Source organism: Crocuta crocuta, unplaced genomic scaffold (assembly GCF_008692635.1).
Source record: "Crocuta crocuta isolate KB4526 unplaced genomic scaffold, BGI_CrCroc_1.0 scaffold172, whole genome shotgun sequence".
Taxonomy (NCBI): domain Eukaryota; kingdom Metazoa; phylum Chordata; class Mammalia; order Carnivora; family Hyaenidae; genus Crocuta; species Crocuta crocuta.
In genome coordinates, this window is record NW_027528872.1 from 5,491,202 (window position 1) to 5,507,458 (window position 16,257).

The following is a 16,257-nucleotide window of genomic DNA, read 5'->3' on the forward strand; positions in this document are numbered from 1 at the left end:
CTACCTGAAACCTTATTTCAAAATACTGCTTCTTGTTTTTGCAGTCCAAACAGTACATCACAGAATCAAGGGGAGGGATAAACTTTCAGTTTCATGCAGAGAGACATGCCCAGCTGTTACTTAAACTAAGAATATTCCTGTTAATAACGCTTGCTATTTACCATGGCAGAACATTTCACAGGGCTAAGAACTATGGCAGTCCATCAAAGCCTCTCTTAGTTGGGCCTAGTTCTAATCCAAGAAGACCTTTAAAATGTAGTTCACAAAAGTACAGAAATTGCATGGGACGGTGGACCCAGCAGCCACTCAAAGCTGGATGGAAACAGCAAAGGAAAGTATGCCCTGATTTCTGCCCAAGACCACTCACCTGGGGGCCTGACCCACAAAACCTGCCCCCACAACTTTCCATGCTCTTTGACCTTCTGCTGACCTAATGGCAGGACATTAGTTGGACATTTCAGAAGCCATGGAAGGTGACAGAGCCCTCAGATGGAGAGCAGCCTGGATCCTCAAGCCACTGTTTGAGTGAGTTACTTGCTTTGAAGTTTATGCGAGCAAGACACACTTCTACATGAGTGAGTGTGCATGTGTGTTCGGGGGGGCGTTACAGTCTGTGTTCATATAGTATTGGAAAAGAGAGACAGAGACACAGTCTCAACAAAAACCTCACCCTTAGCACAGTGGGACCATAATTAAGAGGGAATCTCACAAGTACAAAGCTTCTCCTTGAAGAATGTAGAGTCTGTGTCCCACCCACATCAGGTGCCCAACCTTTGGAACCTGCAATGGTGAGTAGAGCCCCTCAAGATGGCTGGCTTTGACAACCAATGAGGCTTAGGTCCAGGAGACTCAAAGCACGGTCTGGAACTGAGATATTTCTTAAAGGGCTTGATTGCCCTTTCTTTTAAGGGGTCCTCATCCTGGGGACTAGCAGAAAAGCTGCGGTTTGAAAAGTGCCTGTAATATAATGTGATGGAGATTCCTTTGCTAACTTTCACACGTCTGCCAGAGAGGCAGGGGCAAGTTGGGACTCTCTACAGGAATTGAGGCACTGCTGGGTGCCATTTTTGCACTCTCCCTCTACCTTGATGACTCTAGGAAACATGCCCTGACCCTGTGCTCTCCTGCTACCCCACTAATGCATGTGGGGGTGCCCCTGCCCTGCACTTCCCTGTTGCTTCACTGAAGACCATAGATGTACACAGCACATAGAGGAGGTGCTCCTTTATCATCTGGTTCTGGTGGCTACGGTTCTGAATTCCTGTTAGGCCCCATGGGACTAACAATCAGAGAGAGTCATTGGTAGGCTAATACCCCCAGAGCACTGTACAGATAACAGGCTGACACTTACGCTCAATCGTTCTGTGAAAAATGCCTATGTATTTGTCTTGGGGTTTGAGCCTGAGAGGGAGACTTAAGGTTTGTCACACATCTCGAGGCTGCTTTTCTGTTTGCAGGGAACATAGGCTGGGGGCCGCCATCTTTGTGCTCTCCCTCAGCCTCACCACGCTTCACCAGGACCTCCCAGAAAGGAGTTTATACATTTATACAGAACTCCCAATTTTTGGACCTATTACCTGGGAGACACCACCATATTGCCTGTCCTGGAAGCCAGCAGGGTTTACAATTGCAATCCCACAAGACTATATATACTTGCATACTTTAAAAGCTGCTGCTTAAAAGATCAGGCTTCCAATCAGCTTAAAACAAGATGCTAACTAAGATCCTTCTCTTTAGAACACTGACAGGTCTTGGCCTGCTCTCAAATAGCTGGGCTCAATTAAGATAAGTCAGACTTCTGGGGCACCTGTGTGGCTCAGTAGGTTAAGCATCCAACTACAGCTTAGGTCATGATCTCACGGTTCATGGGTTTGAGCCTCGTGTCCACCTCTGTGCTGACAGCTCAGAGCCTGAAGCCTGCTTTGGATTGTATGTCTCCCTCTCTCTCTGCTCTTCTCCTACTCATGCTCTATCTCTTGCTCAAAAATAAATAAACATTATAAACCATTTTTTTAAAAGGTCAGCTGCTTAGAAAATCATAGAGGTTCAAGAGATAAGCAAGAACTAGAGCAAGGTTGAAAGATAGGCTTCATCTACACAAGACCACTCCTTCAAGACTGAGAGAGGTTGCTCTTTCACCTAATATATAGAAAGAAACACAGAATCAAGCAACATCAGGAAACAGAGGAATACATCCAACAGGACAACATAAAATCTCAGGAGGAAAACATCTTGGTAAAAGGAAAATGAATAATTCAGCTGGTCCAAGTAATGGTCATAAAGATGCTCCCTGAACTTGGAAAAAGAATGGGTGACCACTCAGGAAAGAGATAGAAAATATAACAAAGTACCAAACAGAAGCCACAGAGCAGAAGAATACAACCAAACTAAAAAATAAAGACAAGTTCAGCAGCAGACTAGATATAAAGCAGAAGAAATGAACAGTGATTTTGAAGAATACATGGTGACACTTGCCCAAACAGAGAAGCAAAAAGAAAACAAAAAAAAGTTTTTTAAGTTTATTTACTTATTTTGAGAGGGAGAGCATGCGTGGGGAAAGGGCAGAGAGAGGGAGAAAGAGTCCCAAGCAGGCTCCGAGCTCTCAGCGCAGAGCCCGATGCAGTGCTCAAACTCACAAGCTGTGAGATCATGACCTGAGCTGAAATCAAGAGTCAGACACTTAATTGAATCGACTGAGCCACCCAGGAGCCCTGAAGATAAAATATTTTTTAAAGTGGTGATAGCTTGAAGGAGCTGTGTGATGACATCAACCAGACTAGCATTTGCATTTTTAAGGATCCCAGAAGGAAAAGAGACAGAGAAACGTGCAGGAAATTTATCTGAAAAAATAATGGCTGAAACAGACAAGCACATCCAGGAAGTCCAGAGAGTTCTAAATAAAATGAATCCAAAAAGAGCTATAGCAAGACATATTGTAATTAAAATGTTAAAATTAAAGATACAGAATCTTAAAAGAAGCAAGAAAAAAAACAACTTGTTATGTACAAGGGAAGATCCATAAGACTATCAGCAGATTTTTCAGCAAGACCTTTCTAGACCAGAAAGGAGAGGCATAATATATTAAAAGTGCTGAAAGAAAGAGAAAAAAAAAAAACTTTCAACAAAGAAATATTTTACCTGGCAAGGTATCATTCAGAATTGAAGGAGAGATAGTTTTCCAGATAAGCATAAGCTAAAAAAGGTAAAGGAACTTCTTTAAGCTGAAAAGAAAGGGCATTAGTGAGTAACAAAAGATATGAAAGTATAAATCTCACTGGTAAAGGTAAGTATATAGAATAGGTATGGCTTATCCTTATAAAGCCACTATGAAAGTTAAAAGCCAAAAGTAGTATAAATAACCATAACCATAATAACCAGTTAAAGTATAAACAAAATAAAAAGATGTCAAATGTGACATTAAAAACATAAAGCATGGAAGGATGGGCTAAAAATACAGAGTTTTAATATGTTTAAACACAAGTCGTTATCAACTTAATGTGGACTGTTTTATATATAGGATGATATATGTGAGACTCATGGTAACCACAAAGCAAAACCCTGTAGTAGATTCACAAGAGATAATAAGAAAGAAATCTAAGCATAACACTAACAGAGTTCATCAAATCACAAGGGAAATAGAATAAACAGTTTTACTATTGTATTAAAGTACCAAAGACCCCAAATAGCCAAAGAAATCCTGACAAAGAAGAACAAACCTAGAAATATCATGGTTCCTTATTTCAAACTATATTAAAAGCTACAGTAATCAGAACAGTATGATTTCAGCGTTAAAAAAAAAAAAAGACACATAGGTCAAAAGAATAGAATAAAAAGTCCAGAAATAAGGTATGCATATATAGTCAACTAATTTATAACAAAAAGACAAGAATATACAACGGGGATAGGGCAGTCCCCTTAATAAATGGTGCTGGGAAAATTGGACAGCCACATGCAAAAGAATAAAACTAGATCACTATCTTACACCACACACAAAAATTAACTCAGAATAGATTAAAGACTTGAATGTAAGAAATAAAACCATAAAACTCAGGCGGTAAGCTCTTTGACCTCAATCTTGCTGATGCGCTTATGGATCTGACTCCCAAAGCAAAGGCAACAAAAGCAAAAATAAGCAAATGGAGCTACATCAAACCAAAAAGCTTCTGCACAGCAAAGGAAAAGGCAACCTACTGAATGAGAGAATATATTTTCAAATCACACATCCAACAAGAGGTTAATATCCAAAATATATAAAGAACTCATACATCTCAATAGTAAACAATCCACTTAATAAAATAGGCAGAAAATCTGAATATACATTTCTCCAAAGACATACAGATGGCCAACAGATACATGAAAAGATCCTCAACATTGCTAATCATAAGGGAAAGGCATATCAAAACCACAGTGAGAGGTCACCTCACACCTGTCAGAATGGTTAGTATCAAAAGATAAGAAATTATAAATGTTGGTGAGAATATGGGGGTGAAAGGAACCTCATGCAGTGTTGGTGAGAATGCAAGCTGTGCAGCCACTCTGGAAAACAGGATGGAGTTTCCTCAGAGTTAAAAAAGACCTATGCTATGATCCAACAATCACACTACTGGATATTTATCCAAAGAATACAAAAACCTTAATTCAATGGGATACATGCACCCCTATGTTTATAGCAGCATTATTTACAATAGCCAAGATATGGAAGCAGCCCAAGTGTCCATCAATTGAGGAATGAATAAAGATGTGGTATATCTATACATACACAATAGAATCTTATTTAGTCATGAAAAGAGTGAAATCTGGCCATTTGCAACAGCATGGATAGAGCTAGAAAGTGTAATGCTAAGTGAAATAAGTTAGTCAGAAAAAGACAAATACCATATGATTTTATTCATATGTGGAATTTCAGAAACAAAACAAGTGAGCAAAGTAAAAAGAGAGAGAGAAGCCAAGAAACAGACTCTTAGCTATTGAGAACAAATCAGTGGTTACCAGAAGGGAGCTGGGTTGGGGGGACAGGTGAAATAGGTGATGGGGATTAAGGAATGCACTTGTCGTAATGGGCACTGGGTGTTGTATGGAAATGTTGAATCACTTTTTGTACATTTAAAACCATATAACACTGCATGGTTTTGGGGTGTGTTTTTTTTTTTTTTTTTAGAGAGAGAGAGAAAGAGTGTGAATGGGGTAGGTGCAGAAGGAAGGAGGGAGAGAATCTTTTTTTAAAAAAAATTTTTAATGTTTTATTTATTTTTGAGAGAGAGAGAGAGAGAGACAGTGTGAGCAGGGGAGGGTCAGAGAGAGAGGGAGATACAGAATCTGAAGCAGGCTCCAGGCTCTGAGCTAGCTGTCAGCACACAGCCCAATGCGGGGCTCGAACCCACGAACTGTGAGATCATGACCTGAGCCGAAGTTGGACGCTTAACTGACTGAGCCACCGAGGCACCCCGAAAGAGGGAGAATCTTAAGCAGGCTCCTTGCCCAGTATGGAGCCCCACATGGGGCTCTATCTCACGACTTTGAAATCATGACCTAAGCCAATCAAGAGTCAGTTGTTTTACCTACTGAGCCACTCACGCATCCTTGTAGGTAAATTATACTGAAATTTAAAGAAAAGTTCACTGTCAACAATTTCCCAAAATCTACTTACAAAATAATTTTATAAATATTTATGTGTTATGGGTCATTAATAAGTTAAACGACAAACATAATGTGATTTGAGCCCTAAAATGTAAATCACTATCACTATTCTGAAATATTTTGATACTGTCTGTATCCATATTAATATCACACACCTAGGAACGGGATGAAGGTGGCCAAAAGATAAAAATTGCCTCTTATAGGATAAATAAGTACTAAGGGTGTCATGTATGACTTGATGATTGCTATATGTCTGAAAGCTGTAAAGAGAGTAGATCCTAAAAGTTCTCATCGCAAGAAAAAACATGTTTTTCTTTACTTTTTACTATCAGATATGCGTGTTTACTAAACATATGGTGGCAATCATTTCACAATATGTATAAGTAAAGTCATTATGCTGCACTTACACAGTGCTGTATGTCAATTAATTATATATCAATAAAACCAGAAGAAAAATAGATATCACTTACAATATATGTGTGTGAAATATATGTATAATACAGAATTGATAGATTGCATTATTATCTAATATAGAATATATAATTATATATAATAACAGACAGTACACAGTGTTATATAATTATGTTATATATATAATCATAAGTATAGCTAATATGAGAACTAGACTACAACACACATACACATAGCTCATGTGATAATATTATGTTACATAGGTAATCAAAGAGCAGCTGATTTGAGAACTATATCAGGATCAAACTTCTAGAATTACAGTCCAAGGTCACAGTGAAACAGCAGTCAAGCCACCTTGATGTTGAGTACTGAGCACCTAACCAGTGCTCTTCTTTCTCTCACTGACTAAGGACAGAATTGGTCCCAGATGTCAGGATGACACTGTAGCCTGCATATGGAGATCAAGTGGCTTTAATAGTGTAGAAAGGGGCATCGTGGAGACAAGGAGTATGGCAGGCACTGACAGTCTTCTTTCAAGTGACTTCTTTGTAATCATTTGCAGGTGGCGACGAAAGGCAGATTCGGCCCAAGGCTCTTTGCTGAGCTACCTCCAGCCCCTGTTGAGCACGGGCGTGCGGCACTGCGGGTTACTTCCAGCCCTACAGACTTTGTCACTAAGACCCTGTTAATACCAGGTACATGCTGGCTTGCTCAGGCCACGCTCACCTCTGTGACTCTTCTGTGTTAAACAGCAGGTCAGCTAACTTCATAATCCTTCACTGGATTTTTTCTTCCCAGCTTCCGCCTTCAAGAAGATTATAGTCCTACAATATCTTTCTTCTTCCCTCTATTTACCACAGGGCCATGTCTAAATGTGATTAGGTGTACCCCGTGCCAGTGTCTGTGTCTGGAGTCACAAACTGCTAAAAGGTAGATCCGAGGGATGCTCTACAATTTTTCCTTTCCATTTTGCTTTCTGATTGCTCTCCGCAGCTCAGGCGCGGAAGTTAAAACCAATTTATTTCTTTCGCAGACAGACGCTGAAGCCATTACATTGGGGGTTAAATGGTTTTCACTCTTCTAAAATGGTTAAGATGGCTGTGTTATTGGGTTACTTCAGCTCCCTGTGATCTACATCCTGTTGCCAACTAAGGACACAGATTTTGGAAGCAGAGTGATGAGGTCTTGGGGTGGGGGTGGGGGCGGCGCNGAGTATCATCAGTGATGAAAGCGTTGTGAGTCCTCATCTCTCTCTGGATTCCTGGAGCTCAAACTGGGATTAGGAGTATAAGACAGGCTTTCCTTTCCCACTGGAAGTGCAGCTTCTATTCTTAGGTTCACATCCAAAGGCACAGGAGATCAGAGCTCCTAAGGGCCCTCCAGAATGTTCTAGCACAATGGAGCCTGGTGACCCGGAGCTGCTGAGGTATGAGGCTCTTTCTCCTCTTCAATAACATATTAGGGAAGAAGATTCTGAGAGTTCTGTGTAGCTGTCCATCTTGAAATTCAGGGCATTTTCCATAATGTCTAACTCTAACCTCTTTACTTTATTCTTATTTCTTATTGAAGTATAGACGACACACATTAGTATAGAAGACGATACATTAGTTTCAGGTCTCCAACACAATGATTTGGCACCTCTATACTTTATCCTATGTCCCCACAAGTGTAGCTACCACCTGGCACCATACAACGCTATTACAATCCTAATCCTTCTTTTTAAATCTCTGCTTTTTCCTCCCATTCTCCTCCTCTTCACAATGGAGCATCACTACTGCAATCCCTCAACAACTCTGCCCTTCTCATGTCTCGTCTCTTCCACTCTATAAAAAGAATAGGACTGAAAAAGAACAGCATCGTATATTTTACGCCTAGAAAACTCAGCCTTATAATTTTATGTTCCTTGTTTTCTCTTGTGCCACAAATATTGAAGCAAAGTTGAGAAGCATTATAAATTTAAGGTGTGGGTTACATGTTACTGGATTTTGCTACTCTTTTAGAACAAAGGGGATGGAGCGGGGCTTCAGCTCAAGCGCTGGGATGATACTGAGCCCTGTGCTCAGAGAGCGGAAGCAGAAGAGGAGGGAGATAACATAGCCACAGGGAGTGGTCAATGGTCCAGGAGAGTTAACAGAGAAATGGCAAAGATCCCAGAACTGCTTCTGTCTGTCGCTGGGCGTTTTCACTCAGCTCCCAGCTCAGCTCACCAGGGTGACCTCTGCTTCTGGTATAACCAAGGGTATGATTGTGATTTTGCTTCTTTCTTATGTATCTCACCTGTCAGCTCTTCATTTCCTTACTCATTCCCTGGTTTGGATTCTGAAACACCTTTTTAATGTCACTTCCCTTCTTAATAAGCTTTAATGGCTCCTCATTGCCTATAAGATAAAATTGCATGTACAATTAACTGTAATACACTAAGCTAATAATAGCTAACATTTATTGCGCCCTTTTAAGTGCACTATGCTGAGTGGATTGTACGTGTGATACCTAAATCTCGCAACTATCCTGCAGGGCTAGTGTTACTATTCCCATTGCATAGATGAGGGATATGAGGCTCCAAAAGGTAAGGGGCTTACTCTAGGTCAGAGGTCTACCATCTGGGGAAGCTAGGATTTAAACCCAGGTTCTCCTGATTCCAAGTCATTATCCTCACAATAGGGTATGCCGGTTATGTTCATTCATCAGTTCATTCATTTACTTAATTGACATTAATGCCACTTTCATCAACAAATTATTATGGGAAGACAAAAACAGTTGTAATGAAGTCTGTTAGAGACATTAAGGAGCGCTAGCATTTGAAGGATAAATAGAATCGTTTCAAGGAGTGGGAGTGGGAGTGTGAGCAGGGGCTGGGATGGCTTTTGGAAAATGGCTTTCCTAGCACATCGAACAATGGGAGAAAATGAATAGATATTCCATCCGAAATGAAGCACCCTGCCATAGCAAATAAGAAAAAAGAAACCAAGCCTTATGAGAAATGTTCTTTTCCTTGATTCAGTCCAAATCTACGGTCTTTCAGAAAGAAATCGTATGATGCACTATAATCTCCTTTGCAGAAAGGCACGTTATTTTGGGGAGGGGGTAATTCATATTTTGTCTTAGAAATCTACAACCTCCTAAAGAGGTATTTCTTCATAAGACAGTGAGTCTAGACTTTAGGGAAGGTCATACATCTGGGGAATTATCAAAGCTGTCACCTGAATCTTCCTTCCGGAAGTTTCACTGGACACTTCTAGTAGGTGAAGCATACTAAATATCGGGGGCAGGCATTGTGTGAAGGGAGGAAGGGTGCTGAGGAGAATGACGTGGACAAGAGTCTCCTTTGTTATCTGGGAGCCTCTGGCATCACATTAGGGTGGCTATCTTACACTCAGCATGGCCACTCGGCTTGAGGGGAGGAGGCTAATGCTGTAGCACTCTGATGCCTACAGCCCCTGAGACATGACCTGCCTTTGAAGGTGTCGTTTCATCCAATGGCTAGTGGAGAGATGACTTTCACTTAGCGTGCTCATTTGCAGAGGCAGTGACTGACGCCTCATTCTAAAACAAACGTGTGAATGACAAACAAGGAGCAAACTCAGACAAAACCCATCTCCCAGGAGCCTTCCCGAACCTAACACAAACAATGAACTCAAGCACAAAACACATACACATTATCTTGTCAAATTCTGCTCTTTCTACCTCAATTTCTCATGGTGACTGCAATCTTGATTCTTTCCTTCTCTGTGTCGGTTACCACTGTTTCTGAGACGCCTAAGAAATAATGGTTGTTTTGGGTCTTTTTCCCCAGAATTCAGACATGTCCAAATATGAAATTACCATGATTTCTCCTCTTGCTCTCCTTACTTAGGCTCCCCCTCCTAACACAAAACCCAAATCATATCCAATGACCTGGAGACAGTTTATCTTAGTGTGTGTTGGGGGGGGGGGTGTTACTGGCTACATTCCACTTCTCATTTGTGGCCCCATTTCCCATTTCTTCTTTGGTATATGATTGGGTTCTCCTTTTGCCTCTTTACTCTATTATTTTTATTTTGTTTTTAATGTTTTATTTATTTTTGAGACAGACAGAGAGAAAGAGAGACAGTATGATCAGGGGAGGGTCAGAAAGAGAGGGAGATACAGAATCTGAAGCAGGCTCCAGGCTCTGAGCTAGCTGTCAGCCCAGAGCCTGATACGGGGCTCGAACCCGTGAACAGTGAGATCATGGCCTGGGCCAAAGTCGGACGCTTAACTGACTGAGCCACCCAGGCGCCCCGTGCTATATTAGTTTTAAAAACAGAAGGTACATGACGATTCCTCCAAAGAGTCTCCAAACATGGTTTATTCTCTTTCAGAGAAATGGAACCCACAGTTCCACTTTCTCTCAACTTGCAATGGAACACTTGTGGAAATCCATCAGATAACCCTGAAAGCCTACAGAGCACACCTCTGACCTTGTGTACCCCTTTATCTGATCCACTGTGGGTTCACCAATCCAGAAAGGAAGCCCTAGCATTGGCAAATGAAGCTATTTAAAGCTACACCACTAAATTGCAGATAAGGAGTAAGTTTCAGACACCTCTCTGGCTCTCATTTCCTTAGGGTCTACCAGACTGACATTGTATTTCTGGTGTGCTTAATAGCTCCTTCAAAGATTTTCATTATGCAGTTTCTTAATGCAACTGTAATGACAGCCACCTGAAGAATTTCCTCTCATGAGAGTAAAATACTGGTTTCCAGTTCTCCTTGCTTTCATTTGCTACTCAGGTGACCTTGAACAGGTCCTACTTCCTTTCTGGCCTCTGTACCCTCAGCTGGAAAAGAGGATTGTGGACTAGATGCTCTTGGGGGTTTGCCCAGCTTTAATCTTAGGACTACAGAATCAGGTGGGCTGATGATCACTGCTGATAGCCATTTGAGTGAGTCTTTTACCCTTCTATGAGAAAGCAAGCTAAAGAGTCTGAAAGCCTACGTGCCATGAGGATCATAAATTCCACAGGCTGGAATGACAGAGGCAAACAGTAATAGGTGGATAATGGGAGAAACTTGTGACTTAGAAGGAAAAGTAAGAGACCCATCCACGCTGGTCTGCGGACACTCATCCACATCCAGAGACATCGTCCCTGCACAGACCAGTGTCTCAACCTCCTCCTCAATCCCTGTTTATATAGCAAGTAAGTCTTGGAAGTTATAGTAGCATTTTATTTTGCCCTACGACCTCCTCGCAACAGAGATTAATAATTTTTTATGCTCAGAGCAGACCTGAAAGATCTCACTCTTTCCTTTTGTTTTCTACTTCTTTTTCTTCTTCTTCTCGGTGGTATTCTCTGTCCCAGATCAATTTTTTCTTCTGCTTCCACTCTTTACCCTTTTCCTACTCTTCACATCGCAGGTAAGACATTTTGGTCAGGCGGCACCTTCTGCCAACTGCTTCTGTAGCTCTTAACATCTTCTCTATGTGCTCTGCCCCAGATATGTTACTGAAGAGACCTTGCAGTGGGAAGGCATGTGGCCTAAGATCCTTCTTACTGCTCAATTTAACTTGGTACTTGCTATCTCAAAAAAGCCATTTCCCTTCTCTGTTTGTGCTTGCATTTTGCCTCATATGAAATGGAGATAATAACACTTACCTTCTGCAGCCCACCAGGGTGTTATGAGGATTAATTAAAGTTCTTTGAAGATGACAAGTCTTGGGCAAAGTTATTATTAGCTAAGCAAAGTACCTGTTTTAATACCCAGGGTCTCTGGGAAGGTCAGACAAGCTCCCTTAAGGGCAGTGCTCTCTCTCATTTTTCCCATATTACTTTCTGTCGGCAACAGCACGCGGAGGACCTGGGGGTGTTCTTTGGAGAATGTGCTTTTTCAATGGGATTAAACTGCATAAATAATTGAAAAGTGCCAATGTGCCTGGAGAGTGCAGTGCACCTTCTCATTACTACCCCCCCCCTTCCCAGCCACCTCTGTGGAGCAATGATTCAGAGCCGTCAACAGTTTTCCGAGGTAAACACGGCCGTGCAGAGGCCGGTGCTAATTAATTCTGGGCATATACCTGCCATTTTGCTCACTCCAAAATATTTCACAATGTGGAATATACAAAAACAAAGAAAATTGGCTCATTGTTTCTCACTTCCATGATGGAAAACCTGAGGTACAAAGATAGGAATCCATTTCTTTACGGCCACAGAGGTGGGGGTGGAGGGTGGTGGTGGGAAAGACACAACCTGATTCTTAGAGTCACAGATTTTTTTTTTTTGAATGGGAGGATTCTACTAATTTAAAGGATAGCATTTCAAAATTTAGAACTGTCCACCCCAGGCCTTAGTCGACTCTTTAGAGTAGTACCAGCTTGGTGATCAGACGGCCCAGGAACTAATGAAACTCAAAGTTTTCAAGTTTCTGGATGTTTCTCCCCTGCCTTCTCATTATGATGTTTAAAAAAACCTTACTTGGGGTGTCCATTGTAGTCTCCCTTTTGTAAAACCTGACGTCCTCTCTGCCAATCTCCTTAAAGCATGATGCTCACAATGTGTACCGAGTTCTTTAGATACAAACTGATGGGCATAGAGCAAAATGTAGTTTCTCTCTCCCTCGTCCCAGACACGATTTGCTCTTACATCAGATGCATCATACCTGATGACGCATATTATACTTAACATCCACTAACACTGCCGCATCAGTTTCGCCTCTGGCTAACGAAGGTTATTTTTCTTTATCCTTAACTGGTATAATTGATTTTTGACCTGGATGCAAGACTTCGCGTTGATGGGCTATTCATTTAGCATTCTGGTCCCAGCCTGTTTTTCTCAGCTTGATTAAATCTTTATCAACCCTGACTTTTCCTTGCAGTCTATAAGCTAACTCTTTCTCCCAGCGGTGGGAATGTTGATCCCTTTATTTCCTTTATTGCCTTTGCAGATGTCTGGTCTGCAGAGAAAGACACCTCAGGAAAAATAAAAGCAAGGCCAAAGCAAGAAGAAGGAGGGCTGGTAAGTAAGTAAGTGTGGAAAGGAGAGTGACAGCGGAGAGAAGGACAATTTAACATTGCTTAATTTCTTACCATACCTTTCTAAAGGCATCAGTGTTGCAAAATAAGAATTTAATTTCCCCCCGACCACGCAACAGGAACCTGACTAGTAGGTGATGAATAAGTGCACATTTCTAATTTTGCAGCACTTTCTCAATGTGGTTGTAACTTCATTTTCCCTATGTCATTTCATCTCCATGCTTCCCATCAGGAATAGGGAAAGGGTCTTGCTAATTCAGGGCAAAACGTTTTTTAATGGAACTCATAGACGGAACGCATACCTTCTTTTTTCCACTCCTGGCGGATGCAGAAGTTCCTCTATTATTTTCTGGGGATCTGCATTGTGGCATCAGATACCATCAAGCCATTCGTTTCCTGACTATTGAGCTTTCTTTGGCTATTAAAAGTTCACCCTTATACCCTCTTTTGGAAATGAAGCTATTGGGATTGTCTTTCATTTTTATTTTTATTAAAAAAAATTTAATGCATTGCCATTTTACCCTCTTGCCTGCAATGATTGCATAAAGAACCAAACAGCAGCCAAGAAAAAGTCTTAAGTAATCCTTAGAGAAATAAGAGAAGTCATAATTGAATAATCTGCAACCGGCACTTATTATCTGGGTTACAGTCTCTCCTAGCTAGCGTACCTTCATTCCAGATGGGGGTATAAATAGACATGTGCTCTGGGAAAAGGAAGAATTGTAGCTGAGAGAAGATAAAGGAGAAGGTAGAGTGTCGCGTAAAAGCCAAAGCTTTAAAAAATTAAACTTGCAATAGCACGAAGATTGCCTTTTGAATTGTACAAGTGTGATTCTCTCTCTGAAATCCAGTTTAGGTTAATGGCCTGAGGAGGCCTTGGCTTCAGCCTCCCTGCAAATGTATGAATTAGGCTTGTGCAGCGCTTGCTGGAGGCTCTCGGCAGATCTCCGAAAGAGGCATGGTGCCATTTCCCCTCCCCTTAAATCAACAATAATAATTTAGCAAGACAATTTAAAATCTATTAGCAATAATAATTGTAAACAGTGAAAATAGTGTGGAACATATTCAAATAATTCAAACAAGCAAGATAAGAATACCAATCATCTTCTTGTTTCCTTTTCACTTGACTGTGGGTTCAGAAAGAAGGTGCCCATCAGAATAATATGCAGGTGTCTGACGCAGGTTTCCATCAGAATAATACGACAATCAGAAGAGGGATAAATTAACTGAGCAGACTTCTCTGCCATCCTCCCTCCCAACTCGTTCCCCCTCCTTCCCTTTAGGATACATCCACACTGACTTTGCCACAAAATACCTCACAGCTGTTGATTCCTGCTGCCTTTAACTTCTGGGTGGCACTTTCATTTCCCAATTAGAGACCCAAGGAGCATTCTTCCGACAGTTGGAGCCTGATTAGAAGCCTGCAGCCGAGTGTGGGGAGAGGGGTGGGAGAGGTCCATCTTGGCTCGGGCGCAACTCTTGGTTTCATAACTAGTTTGTGAGCCTGGACTCTTGCCTGGACCGTGAGCCTCATAAGAGTATATGGACATGAGGTCCTCTCATTGGCCCCTGAGGATGTTTTTTTTTTCCACCTTAGGGACTTTCAGAAGGCTACTTGAGCCCTAGAGGGAGACAGGGAGACTGGAGGAAGTGACGGGGAAAGAGTGGGATAGGGCACAAAGGACTGCATGTCACAGGGACAACCTATGAGACCTTGACACAGTCTGGATAATGGAAAGCTCATGACTTACATTGCACTGCGTGGTCCTGTGAGTCTCTCTCCATGGATGTCTGTAAAAATAAGAGAAGGGTGACAGAGAGACAGAGAGTGTCAACCAGGAAGATCAGTCCCCCTTTCAGCTCCTCTCCTTAAATGAAAAATATGTAAGTGTCAGGCACAGTTCAAAGCCATAACTGCCCTCCTTTGAGTCGGCGGAAGAATTCCCCTTCTCCATATGACATATTACCTTATCTCATGTGCAATGGCCAGTATAGAAATGTCTTAGGGTGCATGAGAGCAAGTCTTATAGGCCTTCATGGTAGAAACAAACAAACAAACAAATAAAATTTAAAAATAACAACAACAAAAGAAGAAGGAATTAAAACGTTAAGTGTAAAAATAAGTTCCCCCAGGGCCACCTTGGTGGCTCCACTGGTTAAGTGTCCGACCTCAGTGCAGGTCATGACCTCATGGTTCATGTGTTAGAGCCCTGTGTGGGCTCTGTGCTGACAGCCTGCTTCAGAATCTGTGTGTCTCCCTCTCTCTCTCTGCCCTCCTCTGCTCTCTCTCTCTTTCTCTCAGAAATAAATAAACATTTAAAAAACAGTTATCTCAGAAGTTTACAGTATATTATACACTCCTAATTATTATTTTCTAATTTATCTGATCTTACCACATAAAAACATAGGCAGGTCTTAACCTTCTTAAATAACATTATCCTCGTTACAGAGAAATATCCTAAATCTAAAGAGCATCGAAGAAGGTGGGAGTGGAAAAATGTCATGGGGCTATTTGTTTCTATTTTTTTAATATTTATTTTTGAGAGAGAGACACACACACAGAGTGTGAGCAGGGGAGGGGCAGAGAGAGAGGGAGACACAGAATTTGAAGTGGGCTCCAAGCTCTGCACTGTCAGCACAGAACCTGACTTGGGACTCAAACTCAGTAACTGTGAGATCATGACCTGAGCTGATGTCAGACACTTAACTGACTGAGCCACCCAGGAACCTCAGGGCTGTTTGTGATGAAATGTGCAATACCCAGGAGGCCTCCAAGTAATATCAGGGAGAAACCACCTTAGATAGAGAATATGGATTTAACTAATTATTGTTTTTTGTTCATGGTGTCGGGAAATTTGAATTATTGTTGGTGGACCTCCTTTGTACCCATGAATCAGTGACACCTGAGAAAATTCTAGTCATTCTTATCACATTCTATGTTATGACTATGAATAAAACATCTGCATAAGGAAATCATCATCAGCATCTTGAAGACAAAGAACAGAAGGACTTACAGACCATCACCTCAGGGATATACAGAATCCCGAACTCTTATCCCAAACAGTGCCCAGATTGGGTTATGTTTTGGGACATGGTGCTTTTGTAAACACAGTGCCACCCCAAATTTTAAAGCAGTAAATTCAGAATCTCTTCCCTTTCTTTCTTTCTTTCTTTCTTTCTTTCTTTCTTTCTTTCTTTTTTTTTTTTTCCAAGAATAACTT

General features: G+C 41.4%; 1 long non-coding RNA gene across 1 annotated transcript in view; it reads left to right on the forward strand.

Annotated features, from left to right (window-relative positions):
- LOC144225319 (uncharacterized) overlaps window positions 1–16,257 on the forward strand; it is an 88,740-nt gene that overhangs the window by 39,139 nt on the left and 33,344 nt on the right. The window contains exons 2-3 of the long non-coding RNA XR_013333271.1: window positions 6,611–6,743; window positions 12,949–13,019. This is a non-coding gene — a long non-coding RNA (uncharacterized LOC144225319). The remainder of the gene's footprint in view (window positions 1–6,610; window positions 6,744–12,948; window positions 13,020–16,257) is intronic.